The sequence below is a fragment of the Microtus pennsylvanicus genome, chromosome 3, assembly GCF_037038515.1.
Source record: "Microtus pennsylvanicus isolate mMicPen1 chromosome 3, mMicPen1.hap1, whole genome shotgun sequence".
NCBI classification, from domain to species: domain Eukaryota; kingdom Metazoa; phylum Chordata; class Mammalia; order Rodentia; family Cricetidae; genus Microtus; species Microtus pennsylvanicus.
Genome location: NC_134581.1, coordinates 40,045,211 through 40,064,076, shown reverse-complemented (window position 1 = coordinate 40,064,076; position 18,866 = coordinate 40,045,211).

The following is an 18,866-nucleotide window of genomic DNA, read 5'->3' as shown; positions in this document are numbered from 1 at the left end:
AATTTTACTTCTTTACAGAACATTTGAATTACTTTTGGACATGGACTCCAAATGCTATGATCATATACAACATTTAGGATTCTTTTGGCAATAAGTACATTTTCTTTTTCAAATTCAAAATAAGGCATGAGATAAGAATGTAAGTTTTCTTTTCCTCTCTTAAATGGTACCATTACCATTCGTGAAATAATTTATTCTTTCTGTGATAGCATTACTATATACTACATGTTGGATACATGTGGCTATGTTTCTAGAATCTGAGCCCTTATTTAATGCTTCTAATACTGACACACATCAACATTTTAGTGATTATTTTTAGCATGTAATTGGGGAGGACAACTTTTAGCTGTTTGTCTACTCTGTATAAGTTTCTGGATAAATTTTAAATTTGTGTTTCAAAGTTTAAATAGAATGGTTTAACTGATATAGATCAAGACTCCAAGATACTCAGTGGTATTTAGTGAAGATTTTTCTTCTTGTTTTGCTTGTAATCTTTTCGGAATGCATGACAACTCCCAAAACAAATAAACACCAATAGTTATGACATAATACCATTCCATAGGATTGTTTTCTTGCACAAAACTAACTTTAATAGGAATGTTTAATATGTAACAATATACCCAGAAAACAGTTCATTTTAAATTACAAACAACTTACTGAGTTTTTTGTTGTTGTTTTTGTTTGGGATGCAGCATCTAACCCAGAGTCAGTGTTCTACTGTTGACACATCCTTTTTATGGATGGTATGATTTATTTATCCAGTTCTCAGTTGATGGTGTCTTATGCTCTAACAATCACACCAAGAAAACCTGTAAATACAGAAATTATCAGTGACACGTGCAAGAACCAACTGTCTTAACAGAAATGGAGTCATTGTGAAAAGACGCGGAACAATTGTAGTTGTGGTTCCTTCTATGTGATTTGGAGTAGTTTGTTTTGAGAATCATTGGAATTACATGAAATTACATGCTTTCTTTCTGACTTACCATCATTCTAATAGTATCAAGATTTGACTGCTAATATGATTGTGAGAATGGAATCACATTTGCAGCTTTCCTTGTCCCGAATGATGTTAGGCACCTTTTATAAGTTTGAATGTTGTCTGACTCTGTTTCTGGGAAAATGTGAACCTGAAGTTAAATCAAAGATAAAAGGGAGGTGATTGTAGGACAATTAAGTGGGTGCAGAAGATTTCTGAGGAGGGAGGAGTGTGGGCAACATGAAGAAGAGGAAAGAGGACAGATAAATGATGTGAGATTTTTCTCTGTGTGCTATGAATGTGTTTTATTACCATTGGTTATTAAAGAAGCTGTTTCAGCCAATGGCTTTACTAGAATAAAAGCAGTGCAGAAATCTGAACAGAGATATAGAGAGACAGTAGGTGGAGTCAGAGAGACACAATGTAGCTGCTGAAGAAAAGGATGCTAGCGGCCAGCCAGAACCTCACTGGCAGGCCACAGCCTAAGCTATTGGCCAAATAATGTTGTAATTAATATAGTTTTTGTGTTATTATTTGTGGCTGCAAAAAAAAGGCAGTCTCTGTCTACAAAATGGTGCACCAACATGAGGCAACTATGCACATAAAACCTGAGAGAGCTTGGGAAGAAATTCTAGACACAAAAGCACGACTTCTTGATAGTTCTATTTTTCTCAGATTTGTTTTGTTTGCTAGAAGCAAGCAGAGGCATGATTCCTTTAAGAAAAGACTTCCTGCCTCAGTGGCATCAAAAACTGTGTTTTTGTTTTGGTTCATGTTAGTTGCAGGAACAGCTCTGGCTCTTTTAGGAGGCTGAACACTCGAATGGGGATTGTGGGCAGCTTCCTGCACGTTACTTAAAGGCAGCATGGACCAACTGCTTACCAGAGTTGAGGTGGTGAGGACAGCTTCTACCCAGGAATCCCAGAGTTGGCAGGAAAGGCACCCCCACTATATAGAAAGGCTGAGAGAGGAGAAGCCAACATTGAGGGTCACTGCAGCCAAGCTGAGATGGATCTACCACACAAAATACCCCATAAAAGACCTAATTGACAACTCACCAATTAGCAAAAAGTAGTCTAGAAAACAATGCCCAAACCCTAAATGATTGCTTATAAATGTTTATTTAATTTAAAGGGGAATATGCTATAGAGATGAATACTTTGCTTTGGTATGGATCTTGGTTTATTGGTACAAATTTAAGGTCAATTTTGTTATATATATTTCTGATCTTAACAGAGGTATTTTGTTTGTGAGCTCATTTAAAAATCAATGCAAAATATAAAAACATAGGTTAATAGATAGTCATTTATAATAGTCTTATTATTAAATACATACACCATCCTATTGCCTTTAGTAAAATTATGTGGCTTGCTCCAGGTAGGCGTTGCACTCTAGTGACATCAGTGGTCACATTCCTGAGGTTTGTCTTTCCATTATTGGACTGTAGTTCTGACCTACTTTCGACATTGCTTTACAATTTGTCTTAGTAAAGCACTGTTTTCTCCTGATCAGCACTGCCTCACTTTCTTCTGGTTTTCTTGTGTGCAGCGCCTGTAACTGCTTTGGTATTTTCTTTTAGTATTTTCTTCATCTCTGAGCCTAGTGCTTCTCTGACACTGCTGGTTAGAGTTTGTCAACTTGTCACAAGAGTCACCTGGGAAGAGAAATCCTCAATTGAGGGATTGCTACAGTCTGGCCTGTGGGCGTGTCGGTAGGGGCATTTCTTAATTGCTCACAGGTGGGTGATGAAGGACCCAGACTGTTGAGGTTAGTACTACACTTAAGCAGGTGGGCCTGGGCTATAAACAGGATGAAAACCAATAATCACCTTTTCTCTGTGGTCTCTGCTTTAGTTCCTGATGGGGGAGTGTCATATATCAATCTGTTGATTTCATTGGTTAAGCAATAAAGGCCCTCATAGGTTAAAACATAGGTGGGTGGAGTAAACAGAACAGAATGCTGGGAGAAAGAAGCTGAGTCAGTGAGTCACCATGATTCTCCCACTCCAGGCAGATGCAGGTTAAGATCATTCCTAGTAAGCCAGCTCTTGGGCTACATAGATTATTAGAAATGGGCTAGTCCAGGTGCGAGAGTTAGCCGAGAAAAGGCTAGATGTAATGTGCCAAGCGGTGTTTAAAAGAATACAGTTTCCGTGTAGTTATTTTGGGGCATAAGCTAGAGTTAGCCATGTGGGCGGCTGGGTGCCAGGGACGCAGCCCCGCCGCTCATATTACTACAAGTTCCTACCTCCAGTTATAGCTTATGTTTTTGCCCCGACCTCCTTCAATGATTCACTATGATGTAGAAATTTAAGGCAAATGAACATTTGTCTCCCAGGTTGGTTTTTACTGTGTCTTATTACAGAAACAAAAAGAAAACTAGGAGAGAAATTATTAACAAGATCTGTGCATAGACCCTTTCTTCTCATGTTTCCCACCTTTTTGGAATTCTGGTCAGATTATTTTTGGTTTTACGTATTTCATCTATGTAAAGTTAATCCATAGAAGAACCATGTGAACTAATATGCCTCCCTTGTTCTCCTACGTTTTCTGCCTGAAAGTTAATTCAGTAGCATCTTTATGTGGTATGCCCTCAAAATCTTCCCGTGGCTTAGCTGTACTTTAGTTATCTTTCAGTGCTTCTACAAACCATGGTATTTCAATCATTTCCCTCTGTTCTAGACATCTTTTCCAGGCGCAGGATTAACTTCCTCAGGGACCGACTCCCATGGCTGCTTCAGCTCCCTTCATAACCAGCTTCATTCTGTTTTCTTCCTTGAGTAGCCTGTGTTCCGAATACTATTAATTCTTTTTGTTTGTTTTATTCTTTGGGTTTCTTTCTTGGGAAAGGTTCATTGAAGATAAGATTCTATGGGAAGTATATTTCTGAAAGCAAGTACTCTGCCACTTTGTAAGTTTTATATAAATTTTGTGCATGACATATTGCCAAGGTGGAAGAAATCTTCATTTCTTTAAAATGTTAAAGATGTTATTGCATCAGTTTTGGCTCCTAATCTCACCATTACATAAATCTGAGTTATTAATTCTGTTGAGTGAACCTGGCTTTATTTTTCTCCCATGCATGAAACTGTTTTTCCAACTGTCCTGGATCTTTGATATTTTGTTTCCTCATATTGATTCTCATAAATTTCCTTCATTATTCCTTCCATCATTTTATTTTCTTTCTAGAATTCTAATAATTCTCTTCACTATGTTTTATTCTCTCTTTTTAACTGTTTCCCAGAACAATATCCTGGTTTATCTGCCAATCATTTTGTTTCTCCCTCTGCCAATCATTTTGTTTCTTCCTCTCAGCTAACACATTTATGTCTTTCCAAAATTCTTTTTCAAAAATACTTTTAGTTAAGAGCCTTCCTGTCGCGTGGATGCACATTTTAGTAATAATAGTTTTCTAAATACATTCTTTTCTTTACTTGCTTATTTGCTTGTTTGTTTGTTTTGGCTCCTATTCTTATGATGGAGGATTTTCACAGACATTTTTCACTTGGGAAAAAAGTACAAGGAAAGCTGAACAAGATTTCTATGCATGAGAGCCTTGTGGATTTCATTATGCCTTGTCTTTTCAAAATGTGTTCCTGAGGAAAAAAATAGGTTTTCCCCTCAATTTTTCAAAGAAATGTATAAACCTAGTAGCATTCTACATGTTGAGAAGAAAGGTTAATTGTACACAACAGAAGTCCTGATGCTGTAGAGCTTGATTCTCCTGTGATACTCAATTTGGAATATTGCTTTTATCTCAATGTATCTTTTTTTTTTTTTGTTGAGGTTGACAGATTCTTCAGAAAATAATCTTCTGATCAACCATGTAGAGGGTGCAAGCTAGCATTCTGGGAAGTGTATGCAGAGTCCATACCAGAACACTTCAGTTACAAGAGTTTCCTTGAGGCCTCTGTTAACTAAGGCTCTCTTCTCCACCTTTACCGGGAGTTCCCAGCCAGTAAAAGCCTTCAGTCAGTGACTTAGTTGGGTTTTCTATTGCTTTTAATGAAATCAAAATCAACTTGCTGAGAGTTAGGGTTTATTTCATCTCACATTTTCAGGTAACAGTCCATCAATGAGGAAAATCAAGGCAGAAAGTCAAGCAGGACAAGAAACTGGAAGCGGGAACTGAAGCAGACAGCACAGGGGAGAGCTGCATACTGGCCTGCCCCTCCTGGCTAGCTCAATCTGATTTATTTTATACATCCTAGGACCACCACCTGCACAAAGGTGACAAGACCCACAAGGGCTGTGTACACCCATAACAGTCACTAAGAAAATGCACTATAGACTTAAATCAGGCAAATCATATGGGGGCATTTTCTCAGTTGGAACACGTTCTTCATAAATAACTCCAACTTGGGTTGAGTTGGCTATAAACTAGCCAGGGTCGTCTGCTTGAATAGTGAAGCCCTGAGGTTTCCCCCCCCCCCCCCCCCCCCAGTATTCAGAAAGAAAATTTAGCCAACTATTGCGCTTTAACCAGTGCTGTGCCTTCACTGCATTCCATAGGCCCCTTGATGCCCTCAGTAATCCAGGCTTCTGGATGTTCTGCAGCATAGTTGGAGTCTCTCAGAGCCTGCTTAGCATTTGACTTTTGAAGACTGCTCACTTATTTTACACTCATTTACTTGGAATAATTGTTTTCAAAATTTCATTCTATTTCTTCTTTTTCTACTCTCTTTATTTTTAAAGAAAAACAAAATAAAACAAACAAATTCTGTTATTTCTGTAAGGAATGCATAAAAGCCTGTGTTTAATCAGCTACCTATAAGCAGAAAGCTAATCATTTGGACTTCAAGTTACACTTTAGTGTTCTATGTGGATAAGAAGGCCTCATTTTTCACTGTCACAGGAAACCATTCTACTTCTGCTAATTCTTTTCTGGTGAACTCCAAGGTGATTAAATCTCCACATCCATCTATCTATCTGTATATCTGGAGGTTATTTGAAAGTATGTTGAATATCTATGCACATTTATTGAAAAGACTCTCCCAGACTTATGACCTAAATTTTTTTAAGAAAACAAACGTCTCACATTTTTATGTCTTTTTACAAAGACGTCACAGAATAAATTTTTTTAGTTATTTGTTTAGGTTTCTTCCATTCATGTCAAGATAACAATATATTGTTTTAAATAACAATACAATTTTAGAAGGCAAAAATTCATCACCTTTAAACTTCATGGACTTTTCTACAGTATAAATAAACTTTAATTTATAAAGATTCATGTTGTAGCCTAGGAACTGGTTATATATTTTTTCAAATAGATTTCTCTAAATATTGCTTTTATGCCGTAGCAAACAAATGACATAAATAACAACTCTCTCCTTCTTTCCCATAATCATTCTTACTTTTGATCTCATTGAGCTATCTTCATTTATTTTCTTTTTTCTTACTAAGCTGCTCTTCTACTATCTTACAATGTTACTTCATTCAACTGTTGTTTTTAACCTCAAAAATGCATGAAATAATTTTTTATTTTAACATTGTCTTCACAACCTAACATTTCTGTAAACAATAATTTTTGTGACTTTCTAAATTATCTACACATGTGTTTGTTTTTAAACATTACTTCAAAGGAACAGAGTTTTATCTTAGAAGCCGTTTCAGATACATATTTGAACCTTCGTTATTACACTTTCAAATTATTCTGTGAAGCTGGTGTCTTAGACCAGTGGTCTTAGGCCTGAATTTCATGCACAGATGTATTATGTCTAGAATCTTATTATGTCTATGGTTAATGTCTTTAAATACAATGTAATACATAGTAGGTGTGGAATGTATTATATTTTTAGAAACTCAGTAATTATTGCGTTATCAAATTCACTTACCCATAGCAAATAATTTTCCTTTTAAGGGAATACATTTACAATGACCTCACATTTATGCTCACAATTATCTCATATTTATTAGCAAACCAAAAAAACAGAACTTAATCATGAGTGCATGAATGCACAATCCTCAAATTGCTTATAAACAATATCATAAAGCCAAAAGTTCTACAAATTTAATGCAAAACAGCAGACCTTTTTTAACATATCTAACTTTTATTTACTTTGAAATATCAAAGAATTGTAGTAGTAAAACTTCAATCTTTGGTTTTAAATGCAAGATTTGGAAATGAATGTGTTGTGGCAGTGGCAAAACATGAAGATAAAAGAGGAGATGCCACATAGTTTTTGACATTCGTGTGGTCCCTGTGGCAGCCACACAATTCTGTTGCTTTATAAAATAAGTCACTGGACGCCTATAAATAATTAGGCTTGGCTGTATTGCAAAAAGTTTGATTTTATTCTTTTTTTTTTTTTTTGGTTTTTCGAGACAGGGTTTCTCTGTGGCTTTGGAGCCTGTCCTGGAACTAGCTCTTGTAGACCAGACTGGCCTTGAACTCACAGAGATCCGCCTGCCTCTGCCTCCCGAGTGCTGGGATTAAAGGCGTGCGCCACCACCGCCCGGCTTGATTTTATTCTTAAGTGGCATCCTAAAATCTGTCCATAATTCATAGTTTGCCAACTTTTGGAACAGAGCAGTTTGTCATGTGTCATTACAACCTGTAATATACACAGCACTTACTATAAGCACTTCAGGTATATATGTATTATAAAAAAAGATAAAAAATAAAAATTCCCTTTCAAAATTTATATTTATTTCAGAAAACTTTTATTTCATGATATCTCAATTTTGAGTTATTTTATTTATTGTCCTTTTGTGGCTTGTGCATTCTTTCATTGCATATTCTGAATAAACAGTATATAGATGCATATATACCTGTATAATGTTCATGAGTGATGTAAGTGCACATATATCTAGAAACCTTCCATTTGCGAATTAAACAGTAGTGTTGGTGTTGGCTATCGTCTCTCGTAGGCTGAATTCTTCTGAGTGTCAAAGATGAGAACTTGTACTGAGACTTCTTCTCCCACAATTGAGGAAAGCAGATACATTTTGTTCAGGTCTTCTATCTTGTAATCCTGAAATTATGGACCAGTTATGAAATGTCATTTAAAAAAATATCCAAATAAGAAAGACAGGAGGGTATTTTTATTCATAAGAAATATGATGCCGGGCGGTGGTGGCGCATGCCTTTAATCCCAGCACTCGGGAGGCAGAGGCAGGCGGATCTCTGTGAGTTCGAGACCAGCCTGGTCTACAAGAGCTAGTTCCAGGACAGGCTCCAAAGCCACAGAGAAACCCTGTCTCGAAAAACCAAAAAAAAAAAAAAAAAAAAAAAAAGAAATGTGAAGGTTTTAGGATTATGCTGTTTTATGATCAAAGAACTATGATGGGCACTAAAGAGTGCTTTCAATTTAGAATAACTAGTAAATAGAGGAGGAGAAGGGAGGAGGAGGGCTAAGGGGAAGGAGGATGAAGAACACACTTGGCAGTATATGCTGTCTAATTACTGACTGTAAGATGTGATTCTTAGAAGACTAATTTGCAAAGTCATTCACAATCAGCTTTTTAAACACAGCATTTTAATTGAGAGGAAAAATTCCAAAAGACTTTTCTGTACACTGAGGTCAAAGGAAAATTTCCATTCTGCAGCAATGTGTCCCTGTGTCTAATGGATGTTTTCTGCCCTTTGCCTTAACATTAAAAAGCAGGCTTGGAGGCTTAATTAAGAAATTCTATTAAAATATTTTCAGTAATAGGAAGTAATCAAATTATCATTATTTGTCTTGGCATTTGGTCTTTTCCACCTTAGATCTTTGACTATGCTCTCCCCTCCTTCTTCTTATACTACAAGAAAAGCCTCATAATGCCAAGATAAGAAAAAGCCTTTCTTTTGTCTCAAGAATATTACTACCTAGAAACAACTTGGTGACGAGGACTGGCTATAAAAATTACTAGCAATTACAAAATTTTAGGAATCAGAACAAAAGCACCGTAGGATTCAAGAATATGTGTAATACAGACTCAATATTATACTTTGGTGTAACTTTCCTATAACATAGGGTGCTGTTCTTTCAGCCATTGCGGAGGTAGGTTACATAAGTCATTGCTGCTCTGGAAGCATGGAAATTACTTGAAGATTCTTTTAGCGACAGGCATTTTCTCAGGCACGCTACACTGGAAATAATATGGTGACATTGCCAATCTGTTTGTAGAAGGTTTATTACATAGTAGATTATTGAAATAACTGAAACAGAGGAAATAACATTAGCACTTAGAAAAGTGAGTGAAAGTGGCAATCAACAAGCTTCATTCTAAAAACACGCTCTTGCAGATTGGCACTCAGTCATCAGTGCCCCCCCCCCCCAGCTTGGGTGAAGATATAATTGTAAAATATTTTCCCTGACAGAGAACATTTACTAAGTAGAAATGTTTAATAACTGTAATCAAAATAAAATGATTATGTAACTTCATATCTTTAATTCTCAGTGACGGACAAGTCTATTGATTCCTATACAAAAAACAAAACAAAACAAAACAAAATCTTGTTTTGGGGATTGAGGACTTAACGTGATAGTGTATTTTCCTAGCAAGAAAAGGGCATTCATTAGGGAGCCCAACACACACGCATACACATAAATAAAGCTTCAAAGTGAAGATAATAAATTTCTTTTGTTTCGCTCACAATAATGCACACTTAGAATGTTTTTCTTTGTTGACCACCAAATAAACTAAATAGCCAGACCTAATTGCTGAAGACAAATGTATATTTTATTTCATCATATAGAGCTGGAAACTTTTTTCCTTTCTAGCTAGCTTTCATGCTCCTGTAAGATGCTGTGTAGTATGATGTGGGAGAAAGGGCATCTATTATCTTACTCATATATAAACCCTATGAACTCTGTGAAAACCCAGCCAGGAAAATGAGCCCACGTGTGCAGTGATGGCATGATTATTATAAGGGTAACCAACTGCTTTCTGATTAGAGTTCAGTCCTTTTACACAGGAATAAATTCATACCTAGTCTGTAAACCTAGTCGAAAATTCGTTCTGGGGAGGTTATAGGCCCTAGAGAGGAACCTACTATTGTTTTACTAATTGTCATGTTGTCAAACTGCCTTTGAAGATTCAATTTAAAATGCCCATTAGCTTATATGTATTTCTAGCTAGTTCTTACATCTTAAATTCACTCATATCTATTAATCTATGTGAGACAATGAGGTAGTGGTGTACCAAGAAAGTTCTGGCCGGCTCCTGCAAGTCTTTTTCCTTCAGCAACTACATTGCTTTTTCTCTGATTCCGCCTACTCTCTCTTCCTCTATCTGCTTGGAATTCCCACATTTCCCTGTTCTGCATTGCAATAGGCCCAAAGCAGATTCTTTATTAACCAATGGTATTCACAGCATACAGAGGGGAATCCCACATCAGTAGGATTCACAGGACTCTACTGCTCTGCACTGAACTATTTGTAGCTCATTAATTCAGGGATGGGGGAGTCATTTCCATGAGTTAAGTATACATTAGAGACTCAATTAGACCTCAATGCACAGTTCTAACTGAATGCTATGTGCATGCTCCTGGTTAAAATAAATGGGTCCCAAAGTAGAACCAAAATCAAGAATGTAGGAAAGAATTTGATAGGGACAACAGGAGAGGATAGAAAGTGCAAAGGGAGACAAGAATAGGGGAGTAATTAGAGTTCGTTATAGGCATGAAATGATCAAAAACTAAATTAATCAATTAAGAAAATCACACACTTAGAGAGCAGTGCCTCAAGTTACCTAGAATCTTACAACTACGCCATCGAGCAGTATTGTATCACAAATGATTCTAACTAAATCACGTTAATCAGGCAGACACAGAGGCAAGCTCAAGGTGTTCATAACTGTCTCTAACAATAACAAAGCTAGGAAGTGAGAGTCCAGACTAGAATCTTCTCCCTCACTTCACACTCTCTTTATCACATTTCTCTAAGGCCAACGACTTTGGAGCTAAATGGAAGAGCTTTTGCAAACAGTGTATGAACATTAGCAGGTGAAAAAAAGAGAAGACTGCCAGTGTTTTAAGATAGACTTCTTTGCTTTTACCCCCTTAATCCTTTAATAGAAGATAAACGTAATGAAATGTTTATTAGCAAAAAGGGCTGATTTGGTTTAAAAACTAAACATTAGTGAATTCTTTTGTATTTTGAAATAGTTTGAATTATTTTTTTAAATAAATATTATAGACTCATTTACTATGTAATGAAAGATTTGGAAATGAAATCTGTATTTTGAAATATTCTTTATTTTTCTTAGGATAATAAATATTTTATTGAACTTTCCCATACAAAACAATTTAAAACCAGGGACTGTGTCATCTGATTTAATTATTAGTGTATGTATGTATATATGCATTCATGTCTTTATTGAACTTAGAAACAATCTAAATGCCCCTCAACTGAAGAATGGATAAAGAGGATGGGGTATAGTTACACAATGGAGTAGTACACAGCAGAAAAAAATGACATCCTAAAATTTGTAGGCAAACGTATGGGTCTAGAAAACATCACATTGAGCGAGGTATCTCAGACCCAGAAAGACAAATATAATATGTCCTCACTTATAAGTGGCTTTTAGATAGAGAATACCTTAAAAATGACCGGATCTCACTAATTCCAAGAAGGTTAATCAGAACTGTGCTTTGGAGTCTATAGAATAGGTGGAATATACAACATCCAGTGGTTGGATGTGCACATGAAACTCCACATTTATGCTATTGTATTGCATGTACTCAGCACATGCAAATATAAATATGTACAATTTTTAATCATGAAAATCTGGATCATTTTGGGTCAAAATGTTGGTTGACCCAACTTAAAAATAATCAAGTACTGACAAAAGCAGAAGGGAAAAGGAATAAAGTTTGTCATCCATTCTTTCCCTCAGGGTGTTGGCAGAAGAGGTGTCTTACGTTACCTGGGGAAAGTTTATGGAAATGTCTGCTAAAATAATAGCACAATCATCCTATTTAAAGTCTAGGTATGTGAGTTAATGGTCTTACACCAACTTTCCAGAGACAAGATGATTTCCGTATTACCTTATTACAGTAAAACACTCACCTTTTACATTGCTTTTATTAATTGTCAACATGTGAAAAACAAGACATCAGTACTTGCCTCCATGTGATATTAACAACTGGGATTTTTATTTTCTCTTCTTTCTTTCAATTTCCTTCTTTGGTCAGAATATTAAAATTCCTTGAGGATATAAAATAAACAGTGATGATAACAATATCCTTATGCTCACCCATGCTTTAGTCTAATACTGTTAGTTTTAGTCACATGAAGTTGAATAGGCTAATAACACATTTTCAAAGAACTATGTAAATTTTATATGAACTATTGGGAAATACAACACAAGATTCAAAAATTATAATAACAATCTGTAGGATTTGTAGAATCCTACAAATCTACATTTGTAGAATGATGATCTTAATGTATTATTATAAAATGAACACACATTAACCACTATACACAACAAGAAGTTAGAATTGCTAGTTTTCTGGAGGCCAATCCCTCATATGACTATTACTCTTTTCCTCACATAATCATTAACTACTAAATTAACTTAAGGGTAACCATGTCTTCCCTTTTAATCACAAACTTTCCTGTGGTTAAATTTCTAGGTCAAACTAACACTGCTAATATTGTATAGTGTCTATAATTGGGGTCCAGTAGCATATATCATTTTGAGTATGGGATGATCACAACTGACAGGAAAAAGCTGAAGTTCGTCCCTACTACAATGCTGTAGGGAATCTTACAGCCAACAGCTTTTAAGTTAACTGCCAACCTAAGCATGGCCTCTTATACTCTTTATGCCAATGTAAAGCATGCATCTAGCTTCATTTCTGGCTGTGGGATTCGGTTTCTATTTTCCGTTTCAGCAGAGGATTCTGATTTGTGAGTCTACCCCTAAATAAATAACCGTATATTATTCTCAATTCTGAGCTAGTGTGGGATTTCTTTTAAGTGCTCTTCGACTACATACCTGAATATGTAAGCAGTGGTTTAATATTTTACTATGCATGATCAATGTGACGGTGGTAAACAATAATACTAATATAGAAACTTCTGAATATAGTTCTTAGTGTTCCACTGGAAGAATTCCTGAGTGGAACTGATTGACTTAAAGATAGGCATAAGTTCAGTTTCAAGTGACTTTGCAAAGTGGTATCTCATGGTCATTCCACATATTATTTTCTTTCTAGTTTTTATTACTGATGTAACACTATGTTTCTTATTCTTTTTTGAGACTATGTCTCTTTATATAAGTCAGCCATTGTCATGAACTCTGTATATTTCAGCTAGTCTGAAATTTATAATCCTCTTGTCTCAGTCTCCTGACTACTATGATTACAATCTGGCTGAATACATTTCTTGTTTCTATTTAGATGTCTGCAGTTTCATGTTTTTGAGCTACTTAATATTCATTTATGCAATTTGCCTATTGAAGTTTTTCCTAGTCTCTCTTCCTTACACTGTCTTGGCAATCTCTTTCTTATCTTTGTTCCTATTGGACTGTAATTATGTATAAAATCTTGACACAAATCCTATGTCAGTTACAGAATAAGAACTCTCTCTGGATACATCGCTTACCTTTTCTCTATCATGATAACTTTTAAAGTTCTTAAAACATGTATTTTGTTTATTCTCTGAGAATTTAAGTAATGTATACAATGTATTTTGATCATATCCATCCCCTCCACTTTGAACTCTGTTTGCCTACCAACATATTCCCTTCTCAGCTTTATGATTCCTAGTTTTATAAACAACGGCAACAGCAAGAATGACAAATGATACAATGAGAACAACCAATGATGCCTATACAGTCATGGGGAACCTACCAAGTGAAACATCCCTGAAGAAAAATAGCTGTTTCCTTCCCCAGTAGCCATCACTTGCCAAATAGTTCAGCTGTGGCACACTTTGTGTGACCCTCTCTTGTGGACACTGGACTTATCTTATGCAGGTCATGTGCAAAAACCATGGTTGCAGTGAATTCTTAAGTTTGATGTTCCTTTCACATGCATAAGACTATTTCATAACAGTTTTTCTAGGCATCTAGGCCTTAAAAACTTTCCAACAACTCATTGGAGGTCTATGATAGTTAGCTCTAATATATGCAATATATTGGAAAATGATTCATATTCATTAAGGTGTTAAGAGTGTGCTTGGGTTTTTCTGTACTTTGACAGAATATCTTCAATATTTCACTAGTAATTTCTTAAATAATGATACCATTTATCAATGAAGACAGGATTCTTGAGGATTGAATTACTTTTGTTAGAAAGATATTTCTTAATTCCAGAATTAATTTCTTTAAAAGTTATAGCTCAAGTTAGACTTTTCCTTATTTTTACACATCAGTTATTGTTTATAATCTAATATTTAAAACATATTATTGACTATTAAAACTTAGAAGTCAAAAGTTGCTCAGGATTACCCTTAGTATTGTTTTTAACATTTTTAGTAGCTTCAGCAACACTCTTGTTTTGATTTATGTCATTTTTCTATATTATATATATAAAATCAGAACTTGGTTTACTCCTTGTTTTACTTTAGACTTCAATGATTCCCTACTGTATACTTGTTTTCTATGTTTTTCTTTTACTATTTGTCATTATGACTCCCTTTTTGTATCTTTTTATTAATCTTAAGGAGGTAACTAATATGATCATAATATCATGAGATTTTATTTCTTCCGACATGTCATGTTGACATTTTATGCCATACAATTGCATTTAGTAACATTAATGTATTTGTAAGATAATTATATGATAATTTCAGTTTTGCTTCTAATTTGTGATTTTATTTCTGGTTTATTAAACATATTGAATTTCAAGTCTTAATTTTCAGGCAGTGGAAATTCCTTTGTTATTATTAGATTTTGACAATTTAATTGTCATGGTATCAGAGATGTATGACAACCATATTAATGTTTGTGGAGACTTGCTCTGCATTTTAGTGTGTCTGCAATGTTAAAATGTTTTCTTTTGGATCCTTTGAGGTAGGCACTCACTCTATAACCCAGACTGGTCTTGAACTCACAATCTTCCCGTTTTAACCTCCTAAGTCTAGAATTTAGGGGCAAGCAGATGTTCCCCCTCAGATACTGACATTTTGGTATATATTCTGTATTTAGCTTTTATGAAAATTTCTAAATCTTATTGTGAAATACCTTGTGGTGTAATTAATTGTGTTCTGCTTACTCTTTTGGTTATGGAGGCACGTTGAAATTACAGCAAGACGTTTGAATAAGTTTACTTTATCTGTTTTTTGTCATGTTGGTTTTCAATGACCAATCACATATATACATGGAAATATGCACACCATCATATGAAATCATAGATATGTTATTTCTATGGAATTTAGTTCTTGCTTACATATTTAGTATTTAGAGCTCCTATATGTCATCGTGAATAATATCATTAATGTCATTTTTAGTCACTGATTATCAAGGTGACATCTTTTGGTCTTAAGTGCCTTTGTATATATTAGCATAGCTATATCATCATATTTAAGTCAGTTATTACATGATACTTTTATATTATTCAGTGTTATATTTTAAATGTTTGTCTTATATAAAGAATTTAGTTCTATATTAGGAATATAATGCTATTTGTTAATCCATCTTAATCATTCAAATACATTTTGTTATTAGTGACATTGGTAATTACTAAGCCAATAACATTTCCTGGGCAAAATAGCTCTTTCTATTTGTCCCAATAGCATGTGATGCATCTGCATTACTTTTGTGAGCCAAAATTCCTGGGAAGAATATCACCTCACACAGAATTGTCTGTAAGACTGATTATTTGATTGGAACTTTAATGGAGATGTTGACATGTTGCAGGCTCACAGTCTAATTAAAATTTATCTTGAGCTATCTTCAGCCCCCTTAATATAGCCATTACTTGCCTACCTCTGTGTCTGACCTAATATGACCCTGGTAACTAACAGGGCAAAGCCATTGAAAAATATTAACTAACTACTGTTCTCTGTCAAACAAAAGACTAAGAATATTCTCAGCCTATTGCAGAACGTTTCTGCTCTGCTGTAACCCACTTATCTGATATTTCTTCCAGTGTCTCTGAAAAGAGCCTTGATTTATGACTTTCACTAAACAGAAAGAAAAATCTCAGCCATAACTCCTTATGTGTGAATTCAGTCCTAGTTTCTCTTTCTGGGGTGTCAATTATTTTATCCACATCTTTTAATCACTGTCCTTTCTTCTTTAATTTGCCCCTCTTTATTTCCCATGTTCTTTTCTTATTTTCTCCAGAATTAATTTTCTAGATCTAAATTTTTCTTGTTGATTCTCTAATGTCAGTTACCTGCTTTTCATTTCTTCAGATATACTTTTGCCTCTAGTTCACACACAGTGATGTATAAAAGATTACTCCCATATATATGTTCTACTAGATCACAGCTGGTGTCTCTGTCATCTCAAACATTCATTTTTTTTTCTGGTGTGGGGAATGCTTCAAGTTCTCTCCACTGGATATTTTTAAATATTCAGTTAATTCTTGTTAACTGTATCTATTTAATTGTGCTAGTCACTTTTAAAGCTATGGTTTATTTGGAGCTCTTTTCTGATGTTCACTGATTCCCGATACCTACTTACCTTATTCCCTTAATGCATCAATTACCTTTACTTTAAAGTTTATATAGACTCACTACTATTTCTAGACTTACTGATTCCATTGCCCCCTTTTCTTGATTTGGCTATTGGTTTTCTATATGTCTTTCTTCTAAGTTGTGATGCCTTAGTTATGGTTTCTACTGCAGCAATTAGCAAGCAGGAGAAGCAAGCTGGAGACGAAAAGGCTTATTTGGCTTGTACTTCCTTATCAATGAAGTAAGGCAGAACATGAGCTAAAACAGGGTATGAACCTGAAGGCAGGAGCTGATGCAGAGGCCACAGAGCGGTGCATCATGGTTTGTTCATCATAGCTTGCTCAGCTTGCTTTCCTACAGAACCCAAGACTACCAGCCCAGTGATGGCACTGTCCATAATAGGCTGAACTATTTCCCATCGCTAATTAAGAAAAATGCACTGCTGTTCTTATCGAGTCAACTTCTCAGTTGAGGTTTCCCTCATCTCAGATAATTCAGGCTCATGTCAAACTGACATGGAATTGGTCAGCCCACCTAGAAAGGGGAAAAACAACATTACTTTCTCTTAGGGAGAATATCACTTGTATGGTCTGAGACCACCAAGACCGTGGTTCATTATAATTTTAAGGCTTTTTTTTTACTTATGTCAATTATCTGACATACTTGCGATGTGTGCCAAGTCCCTTGTGAATTAGTTCCACCCTTGTTTCCTGAACACATCATTTGCTCCTTTAACTCTCTGGACAAGACAAGTTGTTAAAATGACTTTTTTGGACGTATTTTGTTATAGATCCTATCATTTGCTTTTTTTTTTACTAACAATGCTAAAATAGGCTCACTTCTTCTCTCATGATGATATCAGTTCTTTGATATTTCCTAGCAGAATATGATATATAGATTTTTCAGATTGTCTTAGTAGGTCATTGATCACTATCTTTTATTCACTGAAGTTCATGTGCTTTTTATATTTTAATCTATTCTGTTATATTTGTGCTCTATTTCTATTGGAGATGTTGCACAGCAGTGTATCAAAAATCATATGCTTAAGTATAAATTCTACTCTGAATGTACATGGCTCTTCGAACTTTGATAAATCTCATTGTGCTCCAGTTTCTTCATCTGTAATTATGGGGAAGAAACTGTTTGATTTGCTAATATTGTTTACAACTCATAAAAAAACCTTATGATTTTAAATTTCAAATAAGATATTCAATTTAAAGTATTACATGATATTATAAAGCTGCCACTTATTTTGCTATGGATGGGAATAGTTGTTTTATACTTCTTTCTTTCTTAACAAATTGATCTTTTCAGCAACCTTCCATTGCAGTTTCATGAATAATGCTTGTCATTTGTAATTAATGAGAGTTATTAAGACAATTTTTAAAATTCAAAAAGAAACAGTTGTATTCTTATATCTGCATTTATACATACTTAAGAAAGTTTCCCTTCCTATCATATGTAAGATCACATAATGCCAGAGTTTAATGAACGTTTGAATGAAGTGATTCTAGGAACTCCTCTAGCTTCATCAGACTCATGTAGTAAAGTGTTTTGTAAAAATTATCCTGAGTACCTTTCCCCAAGCACATTTAGATGCATCAAGTCAAGAATTATTTACAAATGCAGAACCTTAGATATTCTTTTCATCCATTGAATTATACTCCTCTACCTTAATCTGTTGCTGTTTATATGGCCATGATATCAATTATTTTTAGAAGCAGAGTGCATATTCTTTCTTCTATTGTTTGGAGAGAATAAAACATGATCATACTCAGACTATCATAATTTACTTTTAAAAACTGTTGTACTTAAGATTCTTTTAAACTGAAAAATGTAGAGATTTTATTCTAATTTTGGTCTTATATTTAGCATTTTAGTGACTCATTTACTTCTTTCAATGCTTCCAAACAAAACTTTATTATAAAGTATTTGATCAATTGGGAATTCTATAAACTATATTATTTCCATATATAAACACATCCTCACAACAGAATAGTTATTAAGAACTTATTTTTATACTATTATTCATTGGAGGTTTATTTATACACCTAATTTTCATAAAATGTATCTAAGCCAGGTTTATAGGGGTTGCAGAAGCACAGCAAACAGCCAAAACAATTGTAGAAACTCAACTTATATTATATGTCAATCCATTAAAGTAAGGTTAAAGTCCCCAAATGCAACTGATTGTGTGTGTGTTTGTTTATTTGTATATATTTGTGTACATTGTTTTAATTTTGTTTTGTTGTTTTTGCTGACACGAAAATTGCTTATAATGAGAGAGGAGGCAGACTCACTAAGTGCTCTTGTCTCTTCCACTTCACTCAA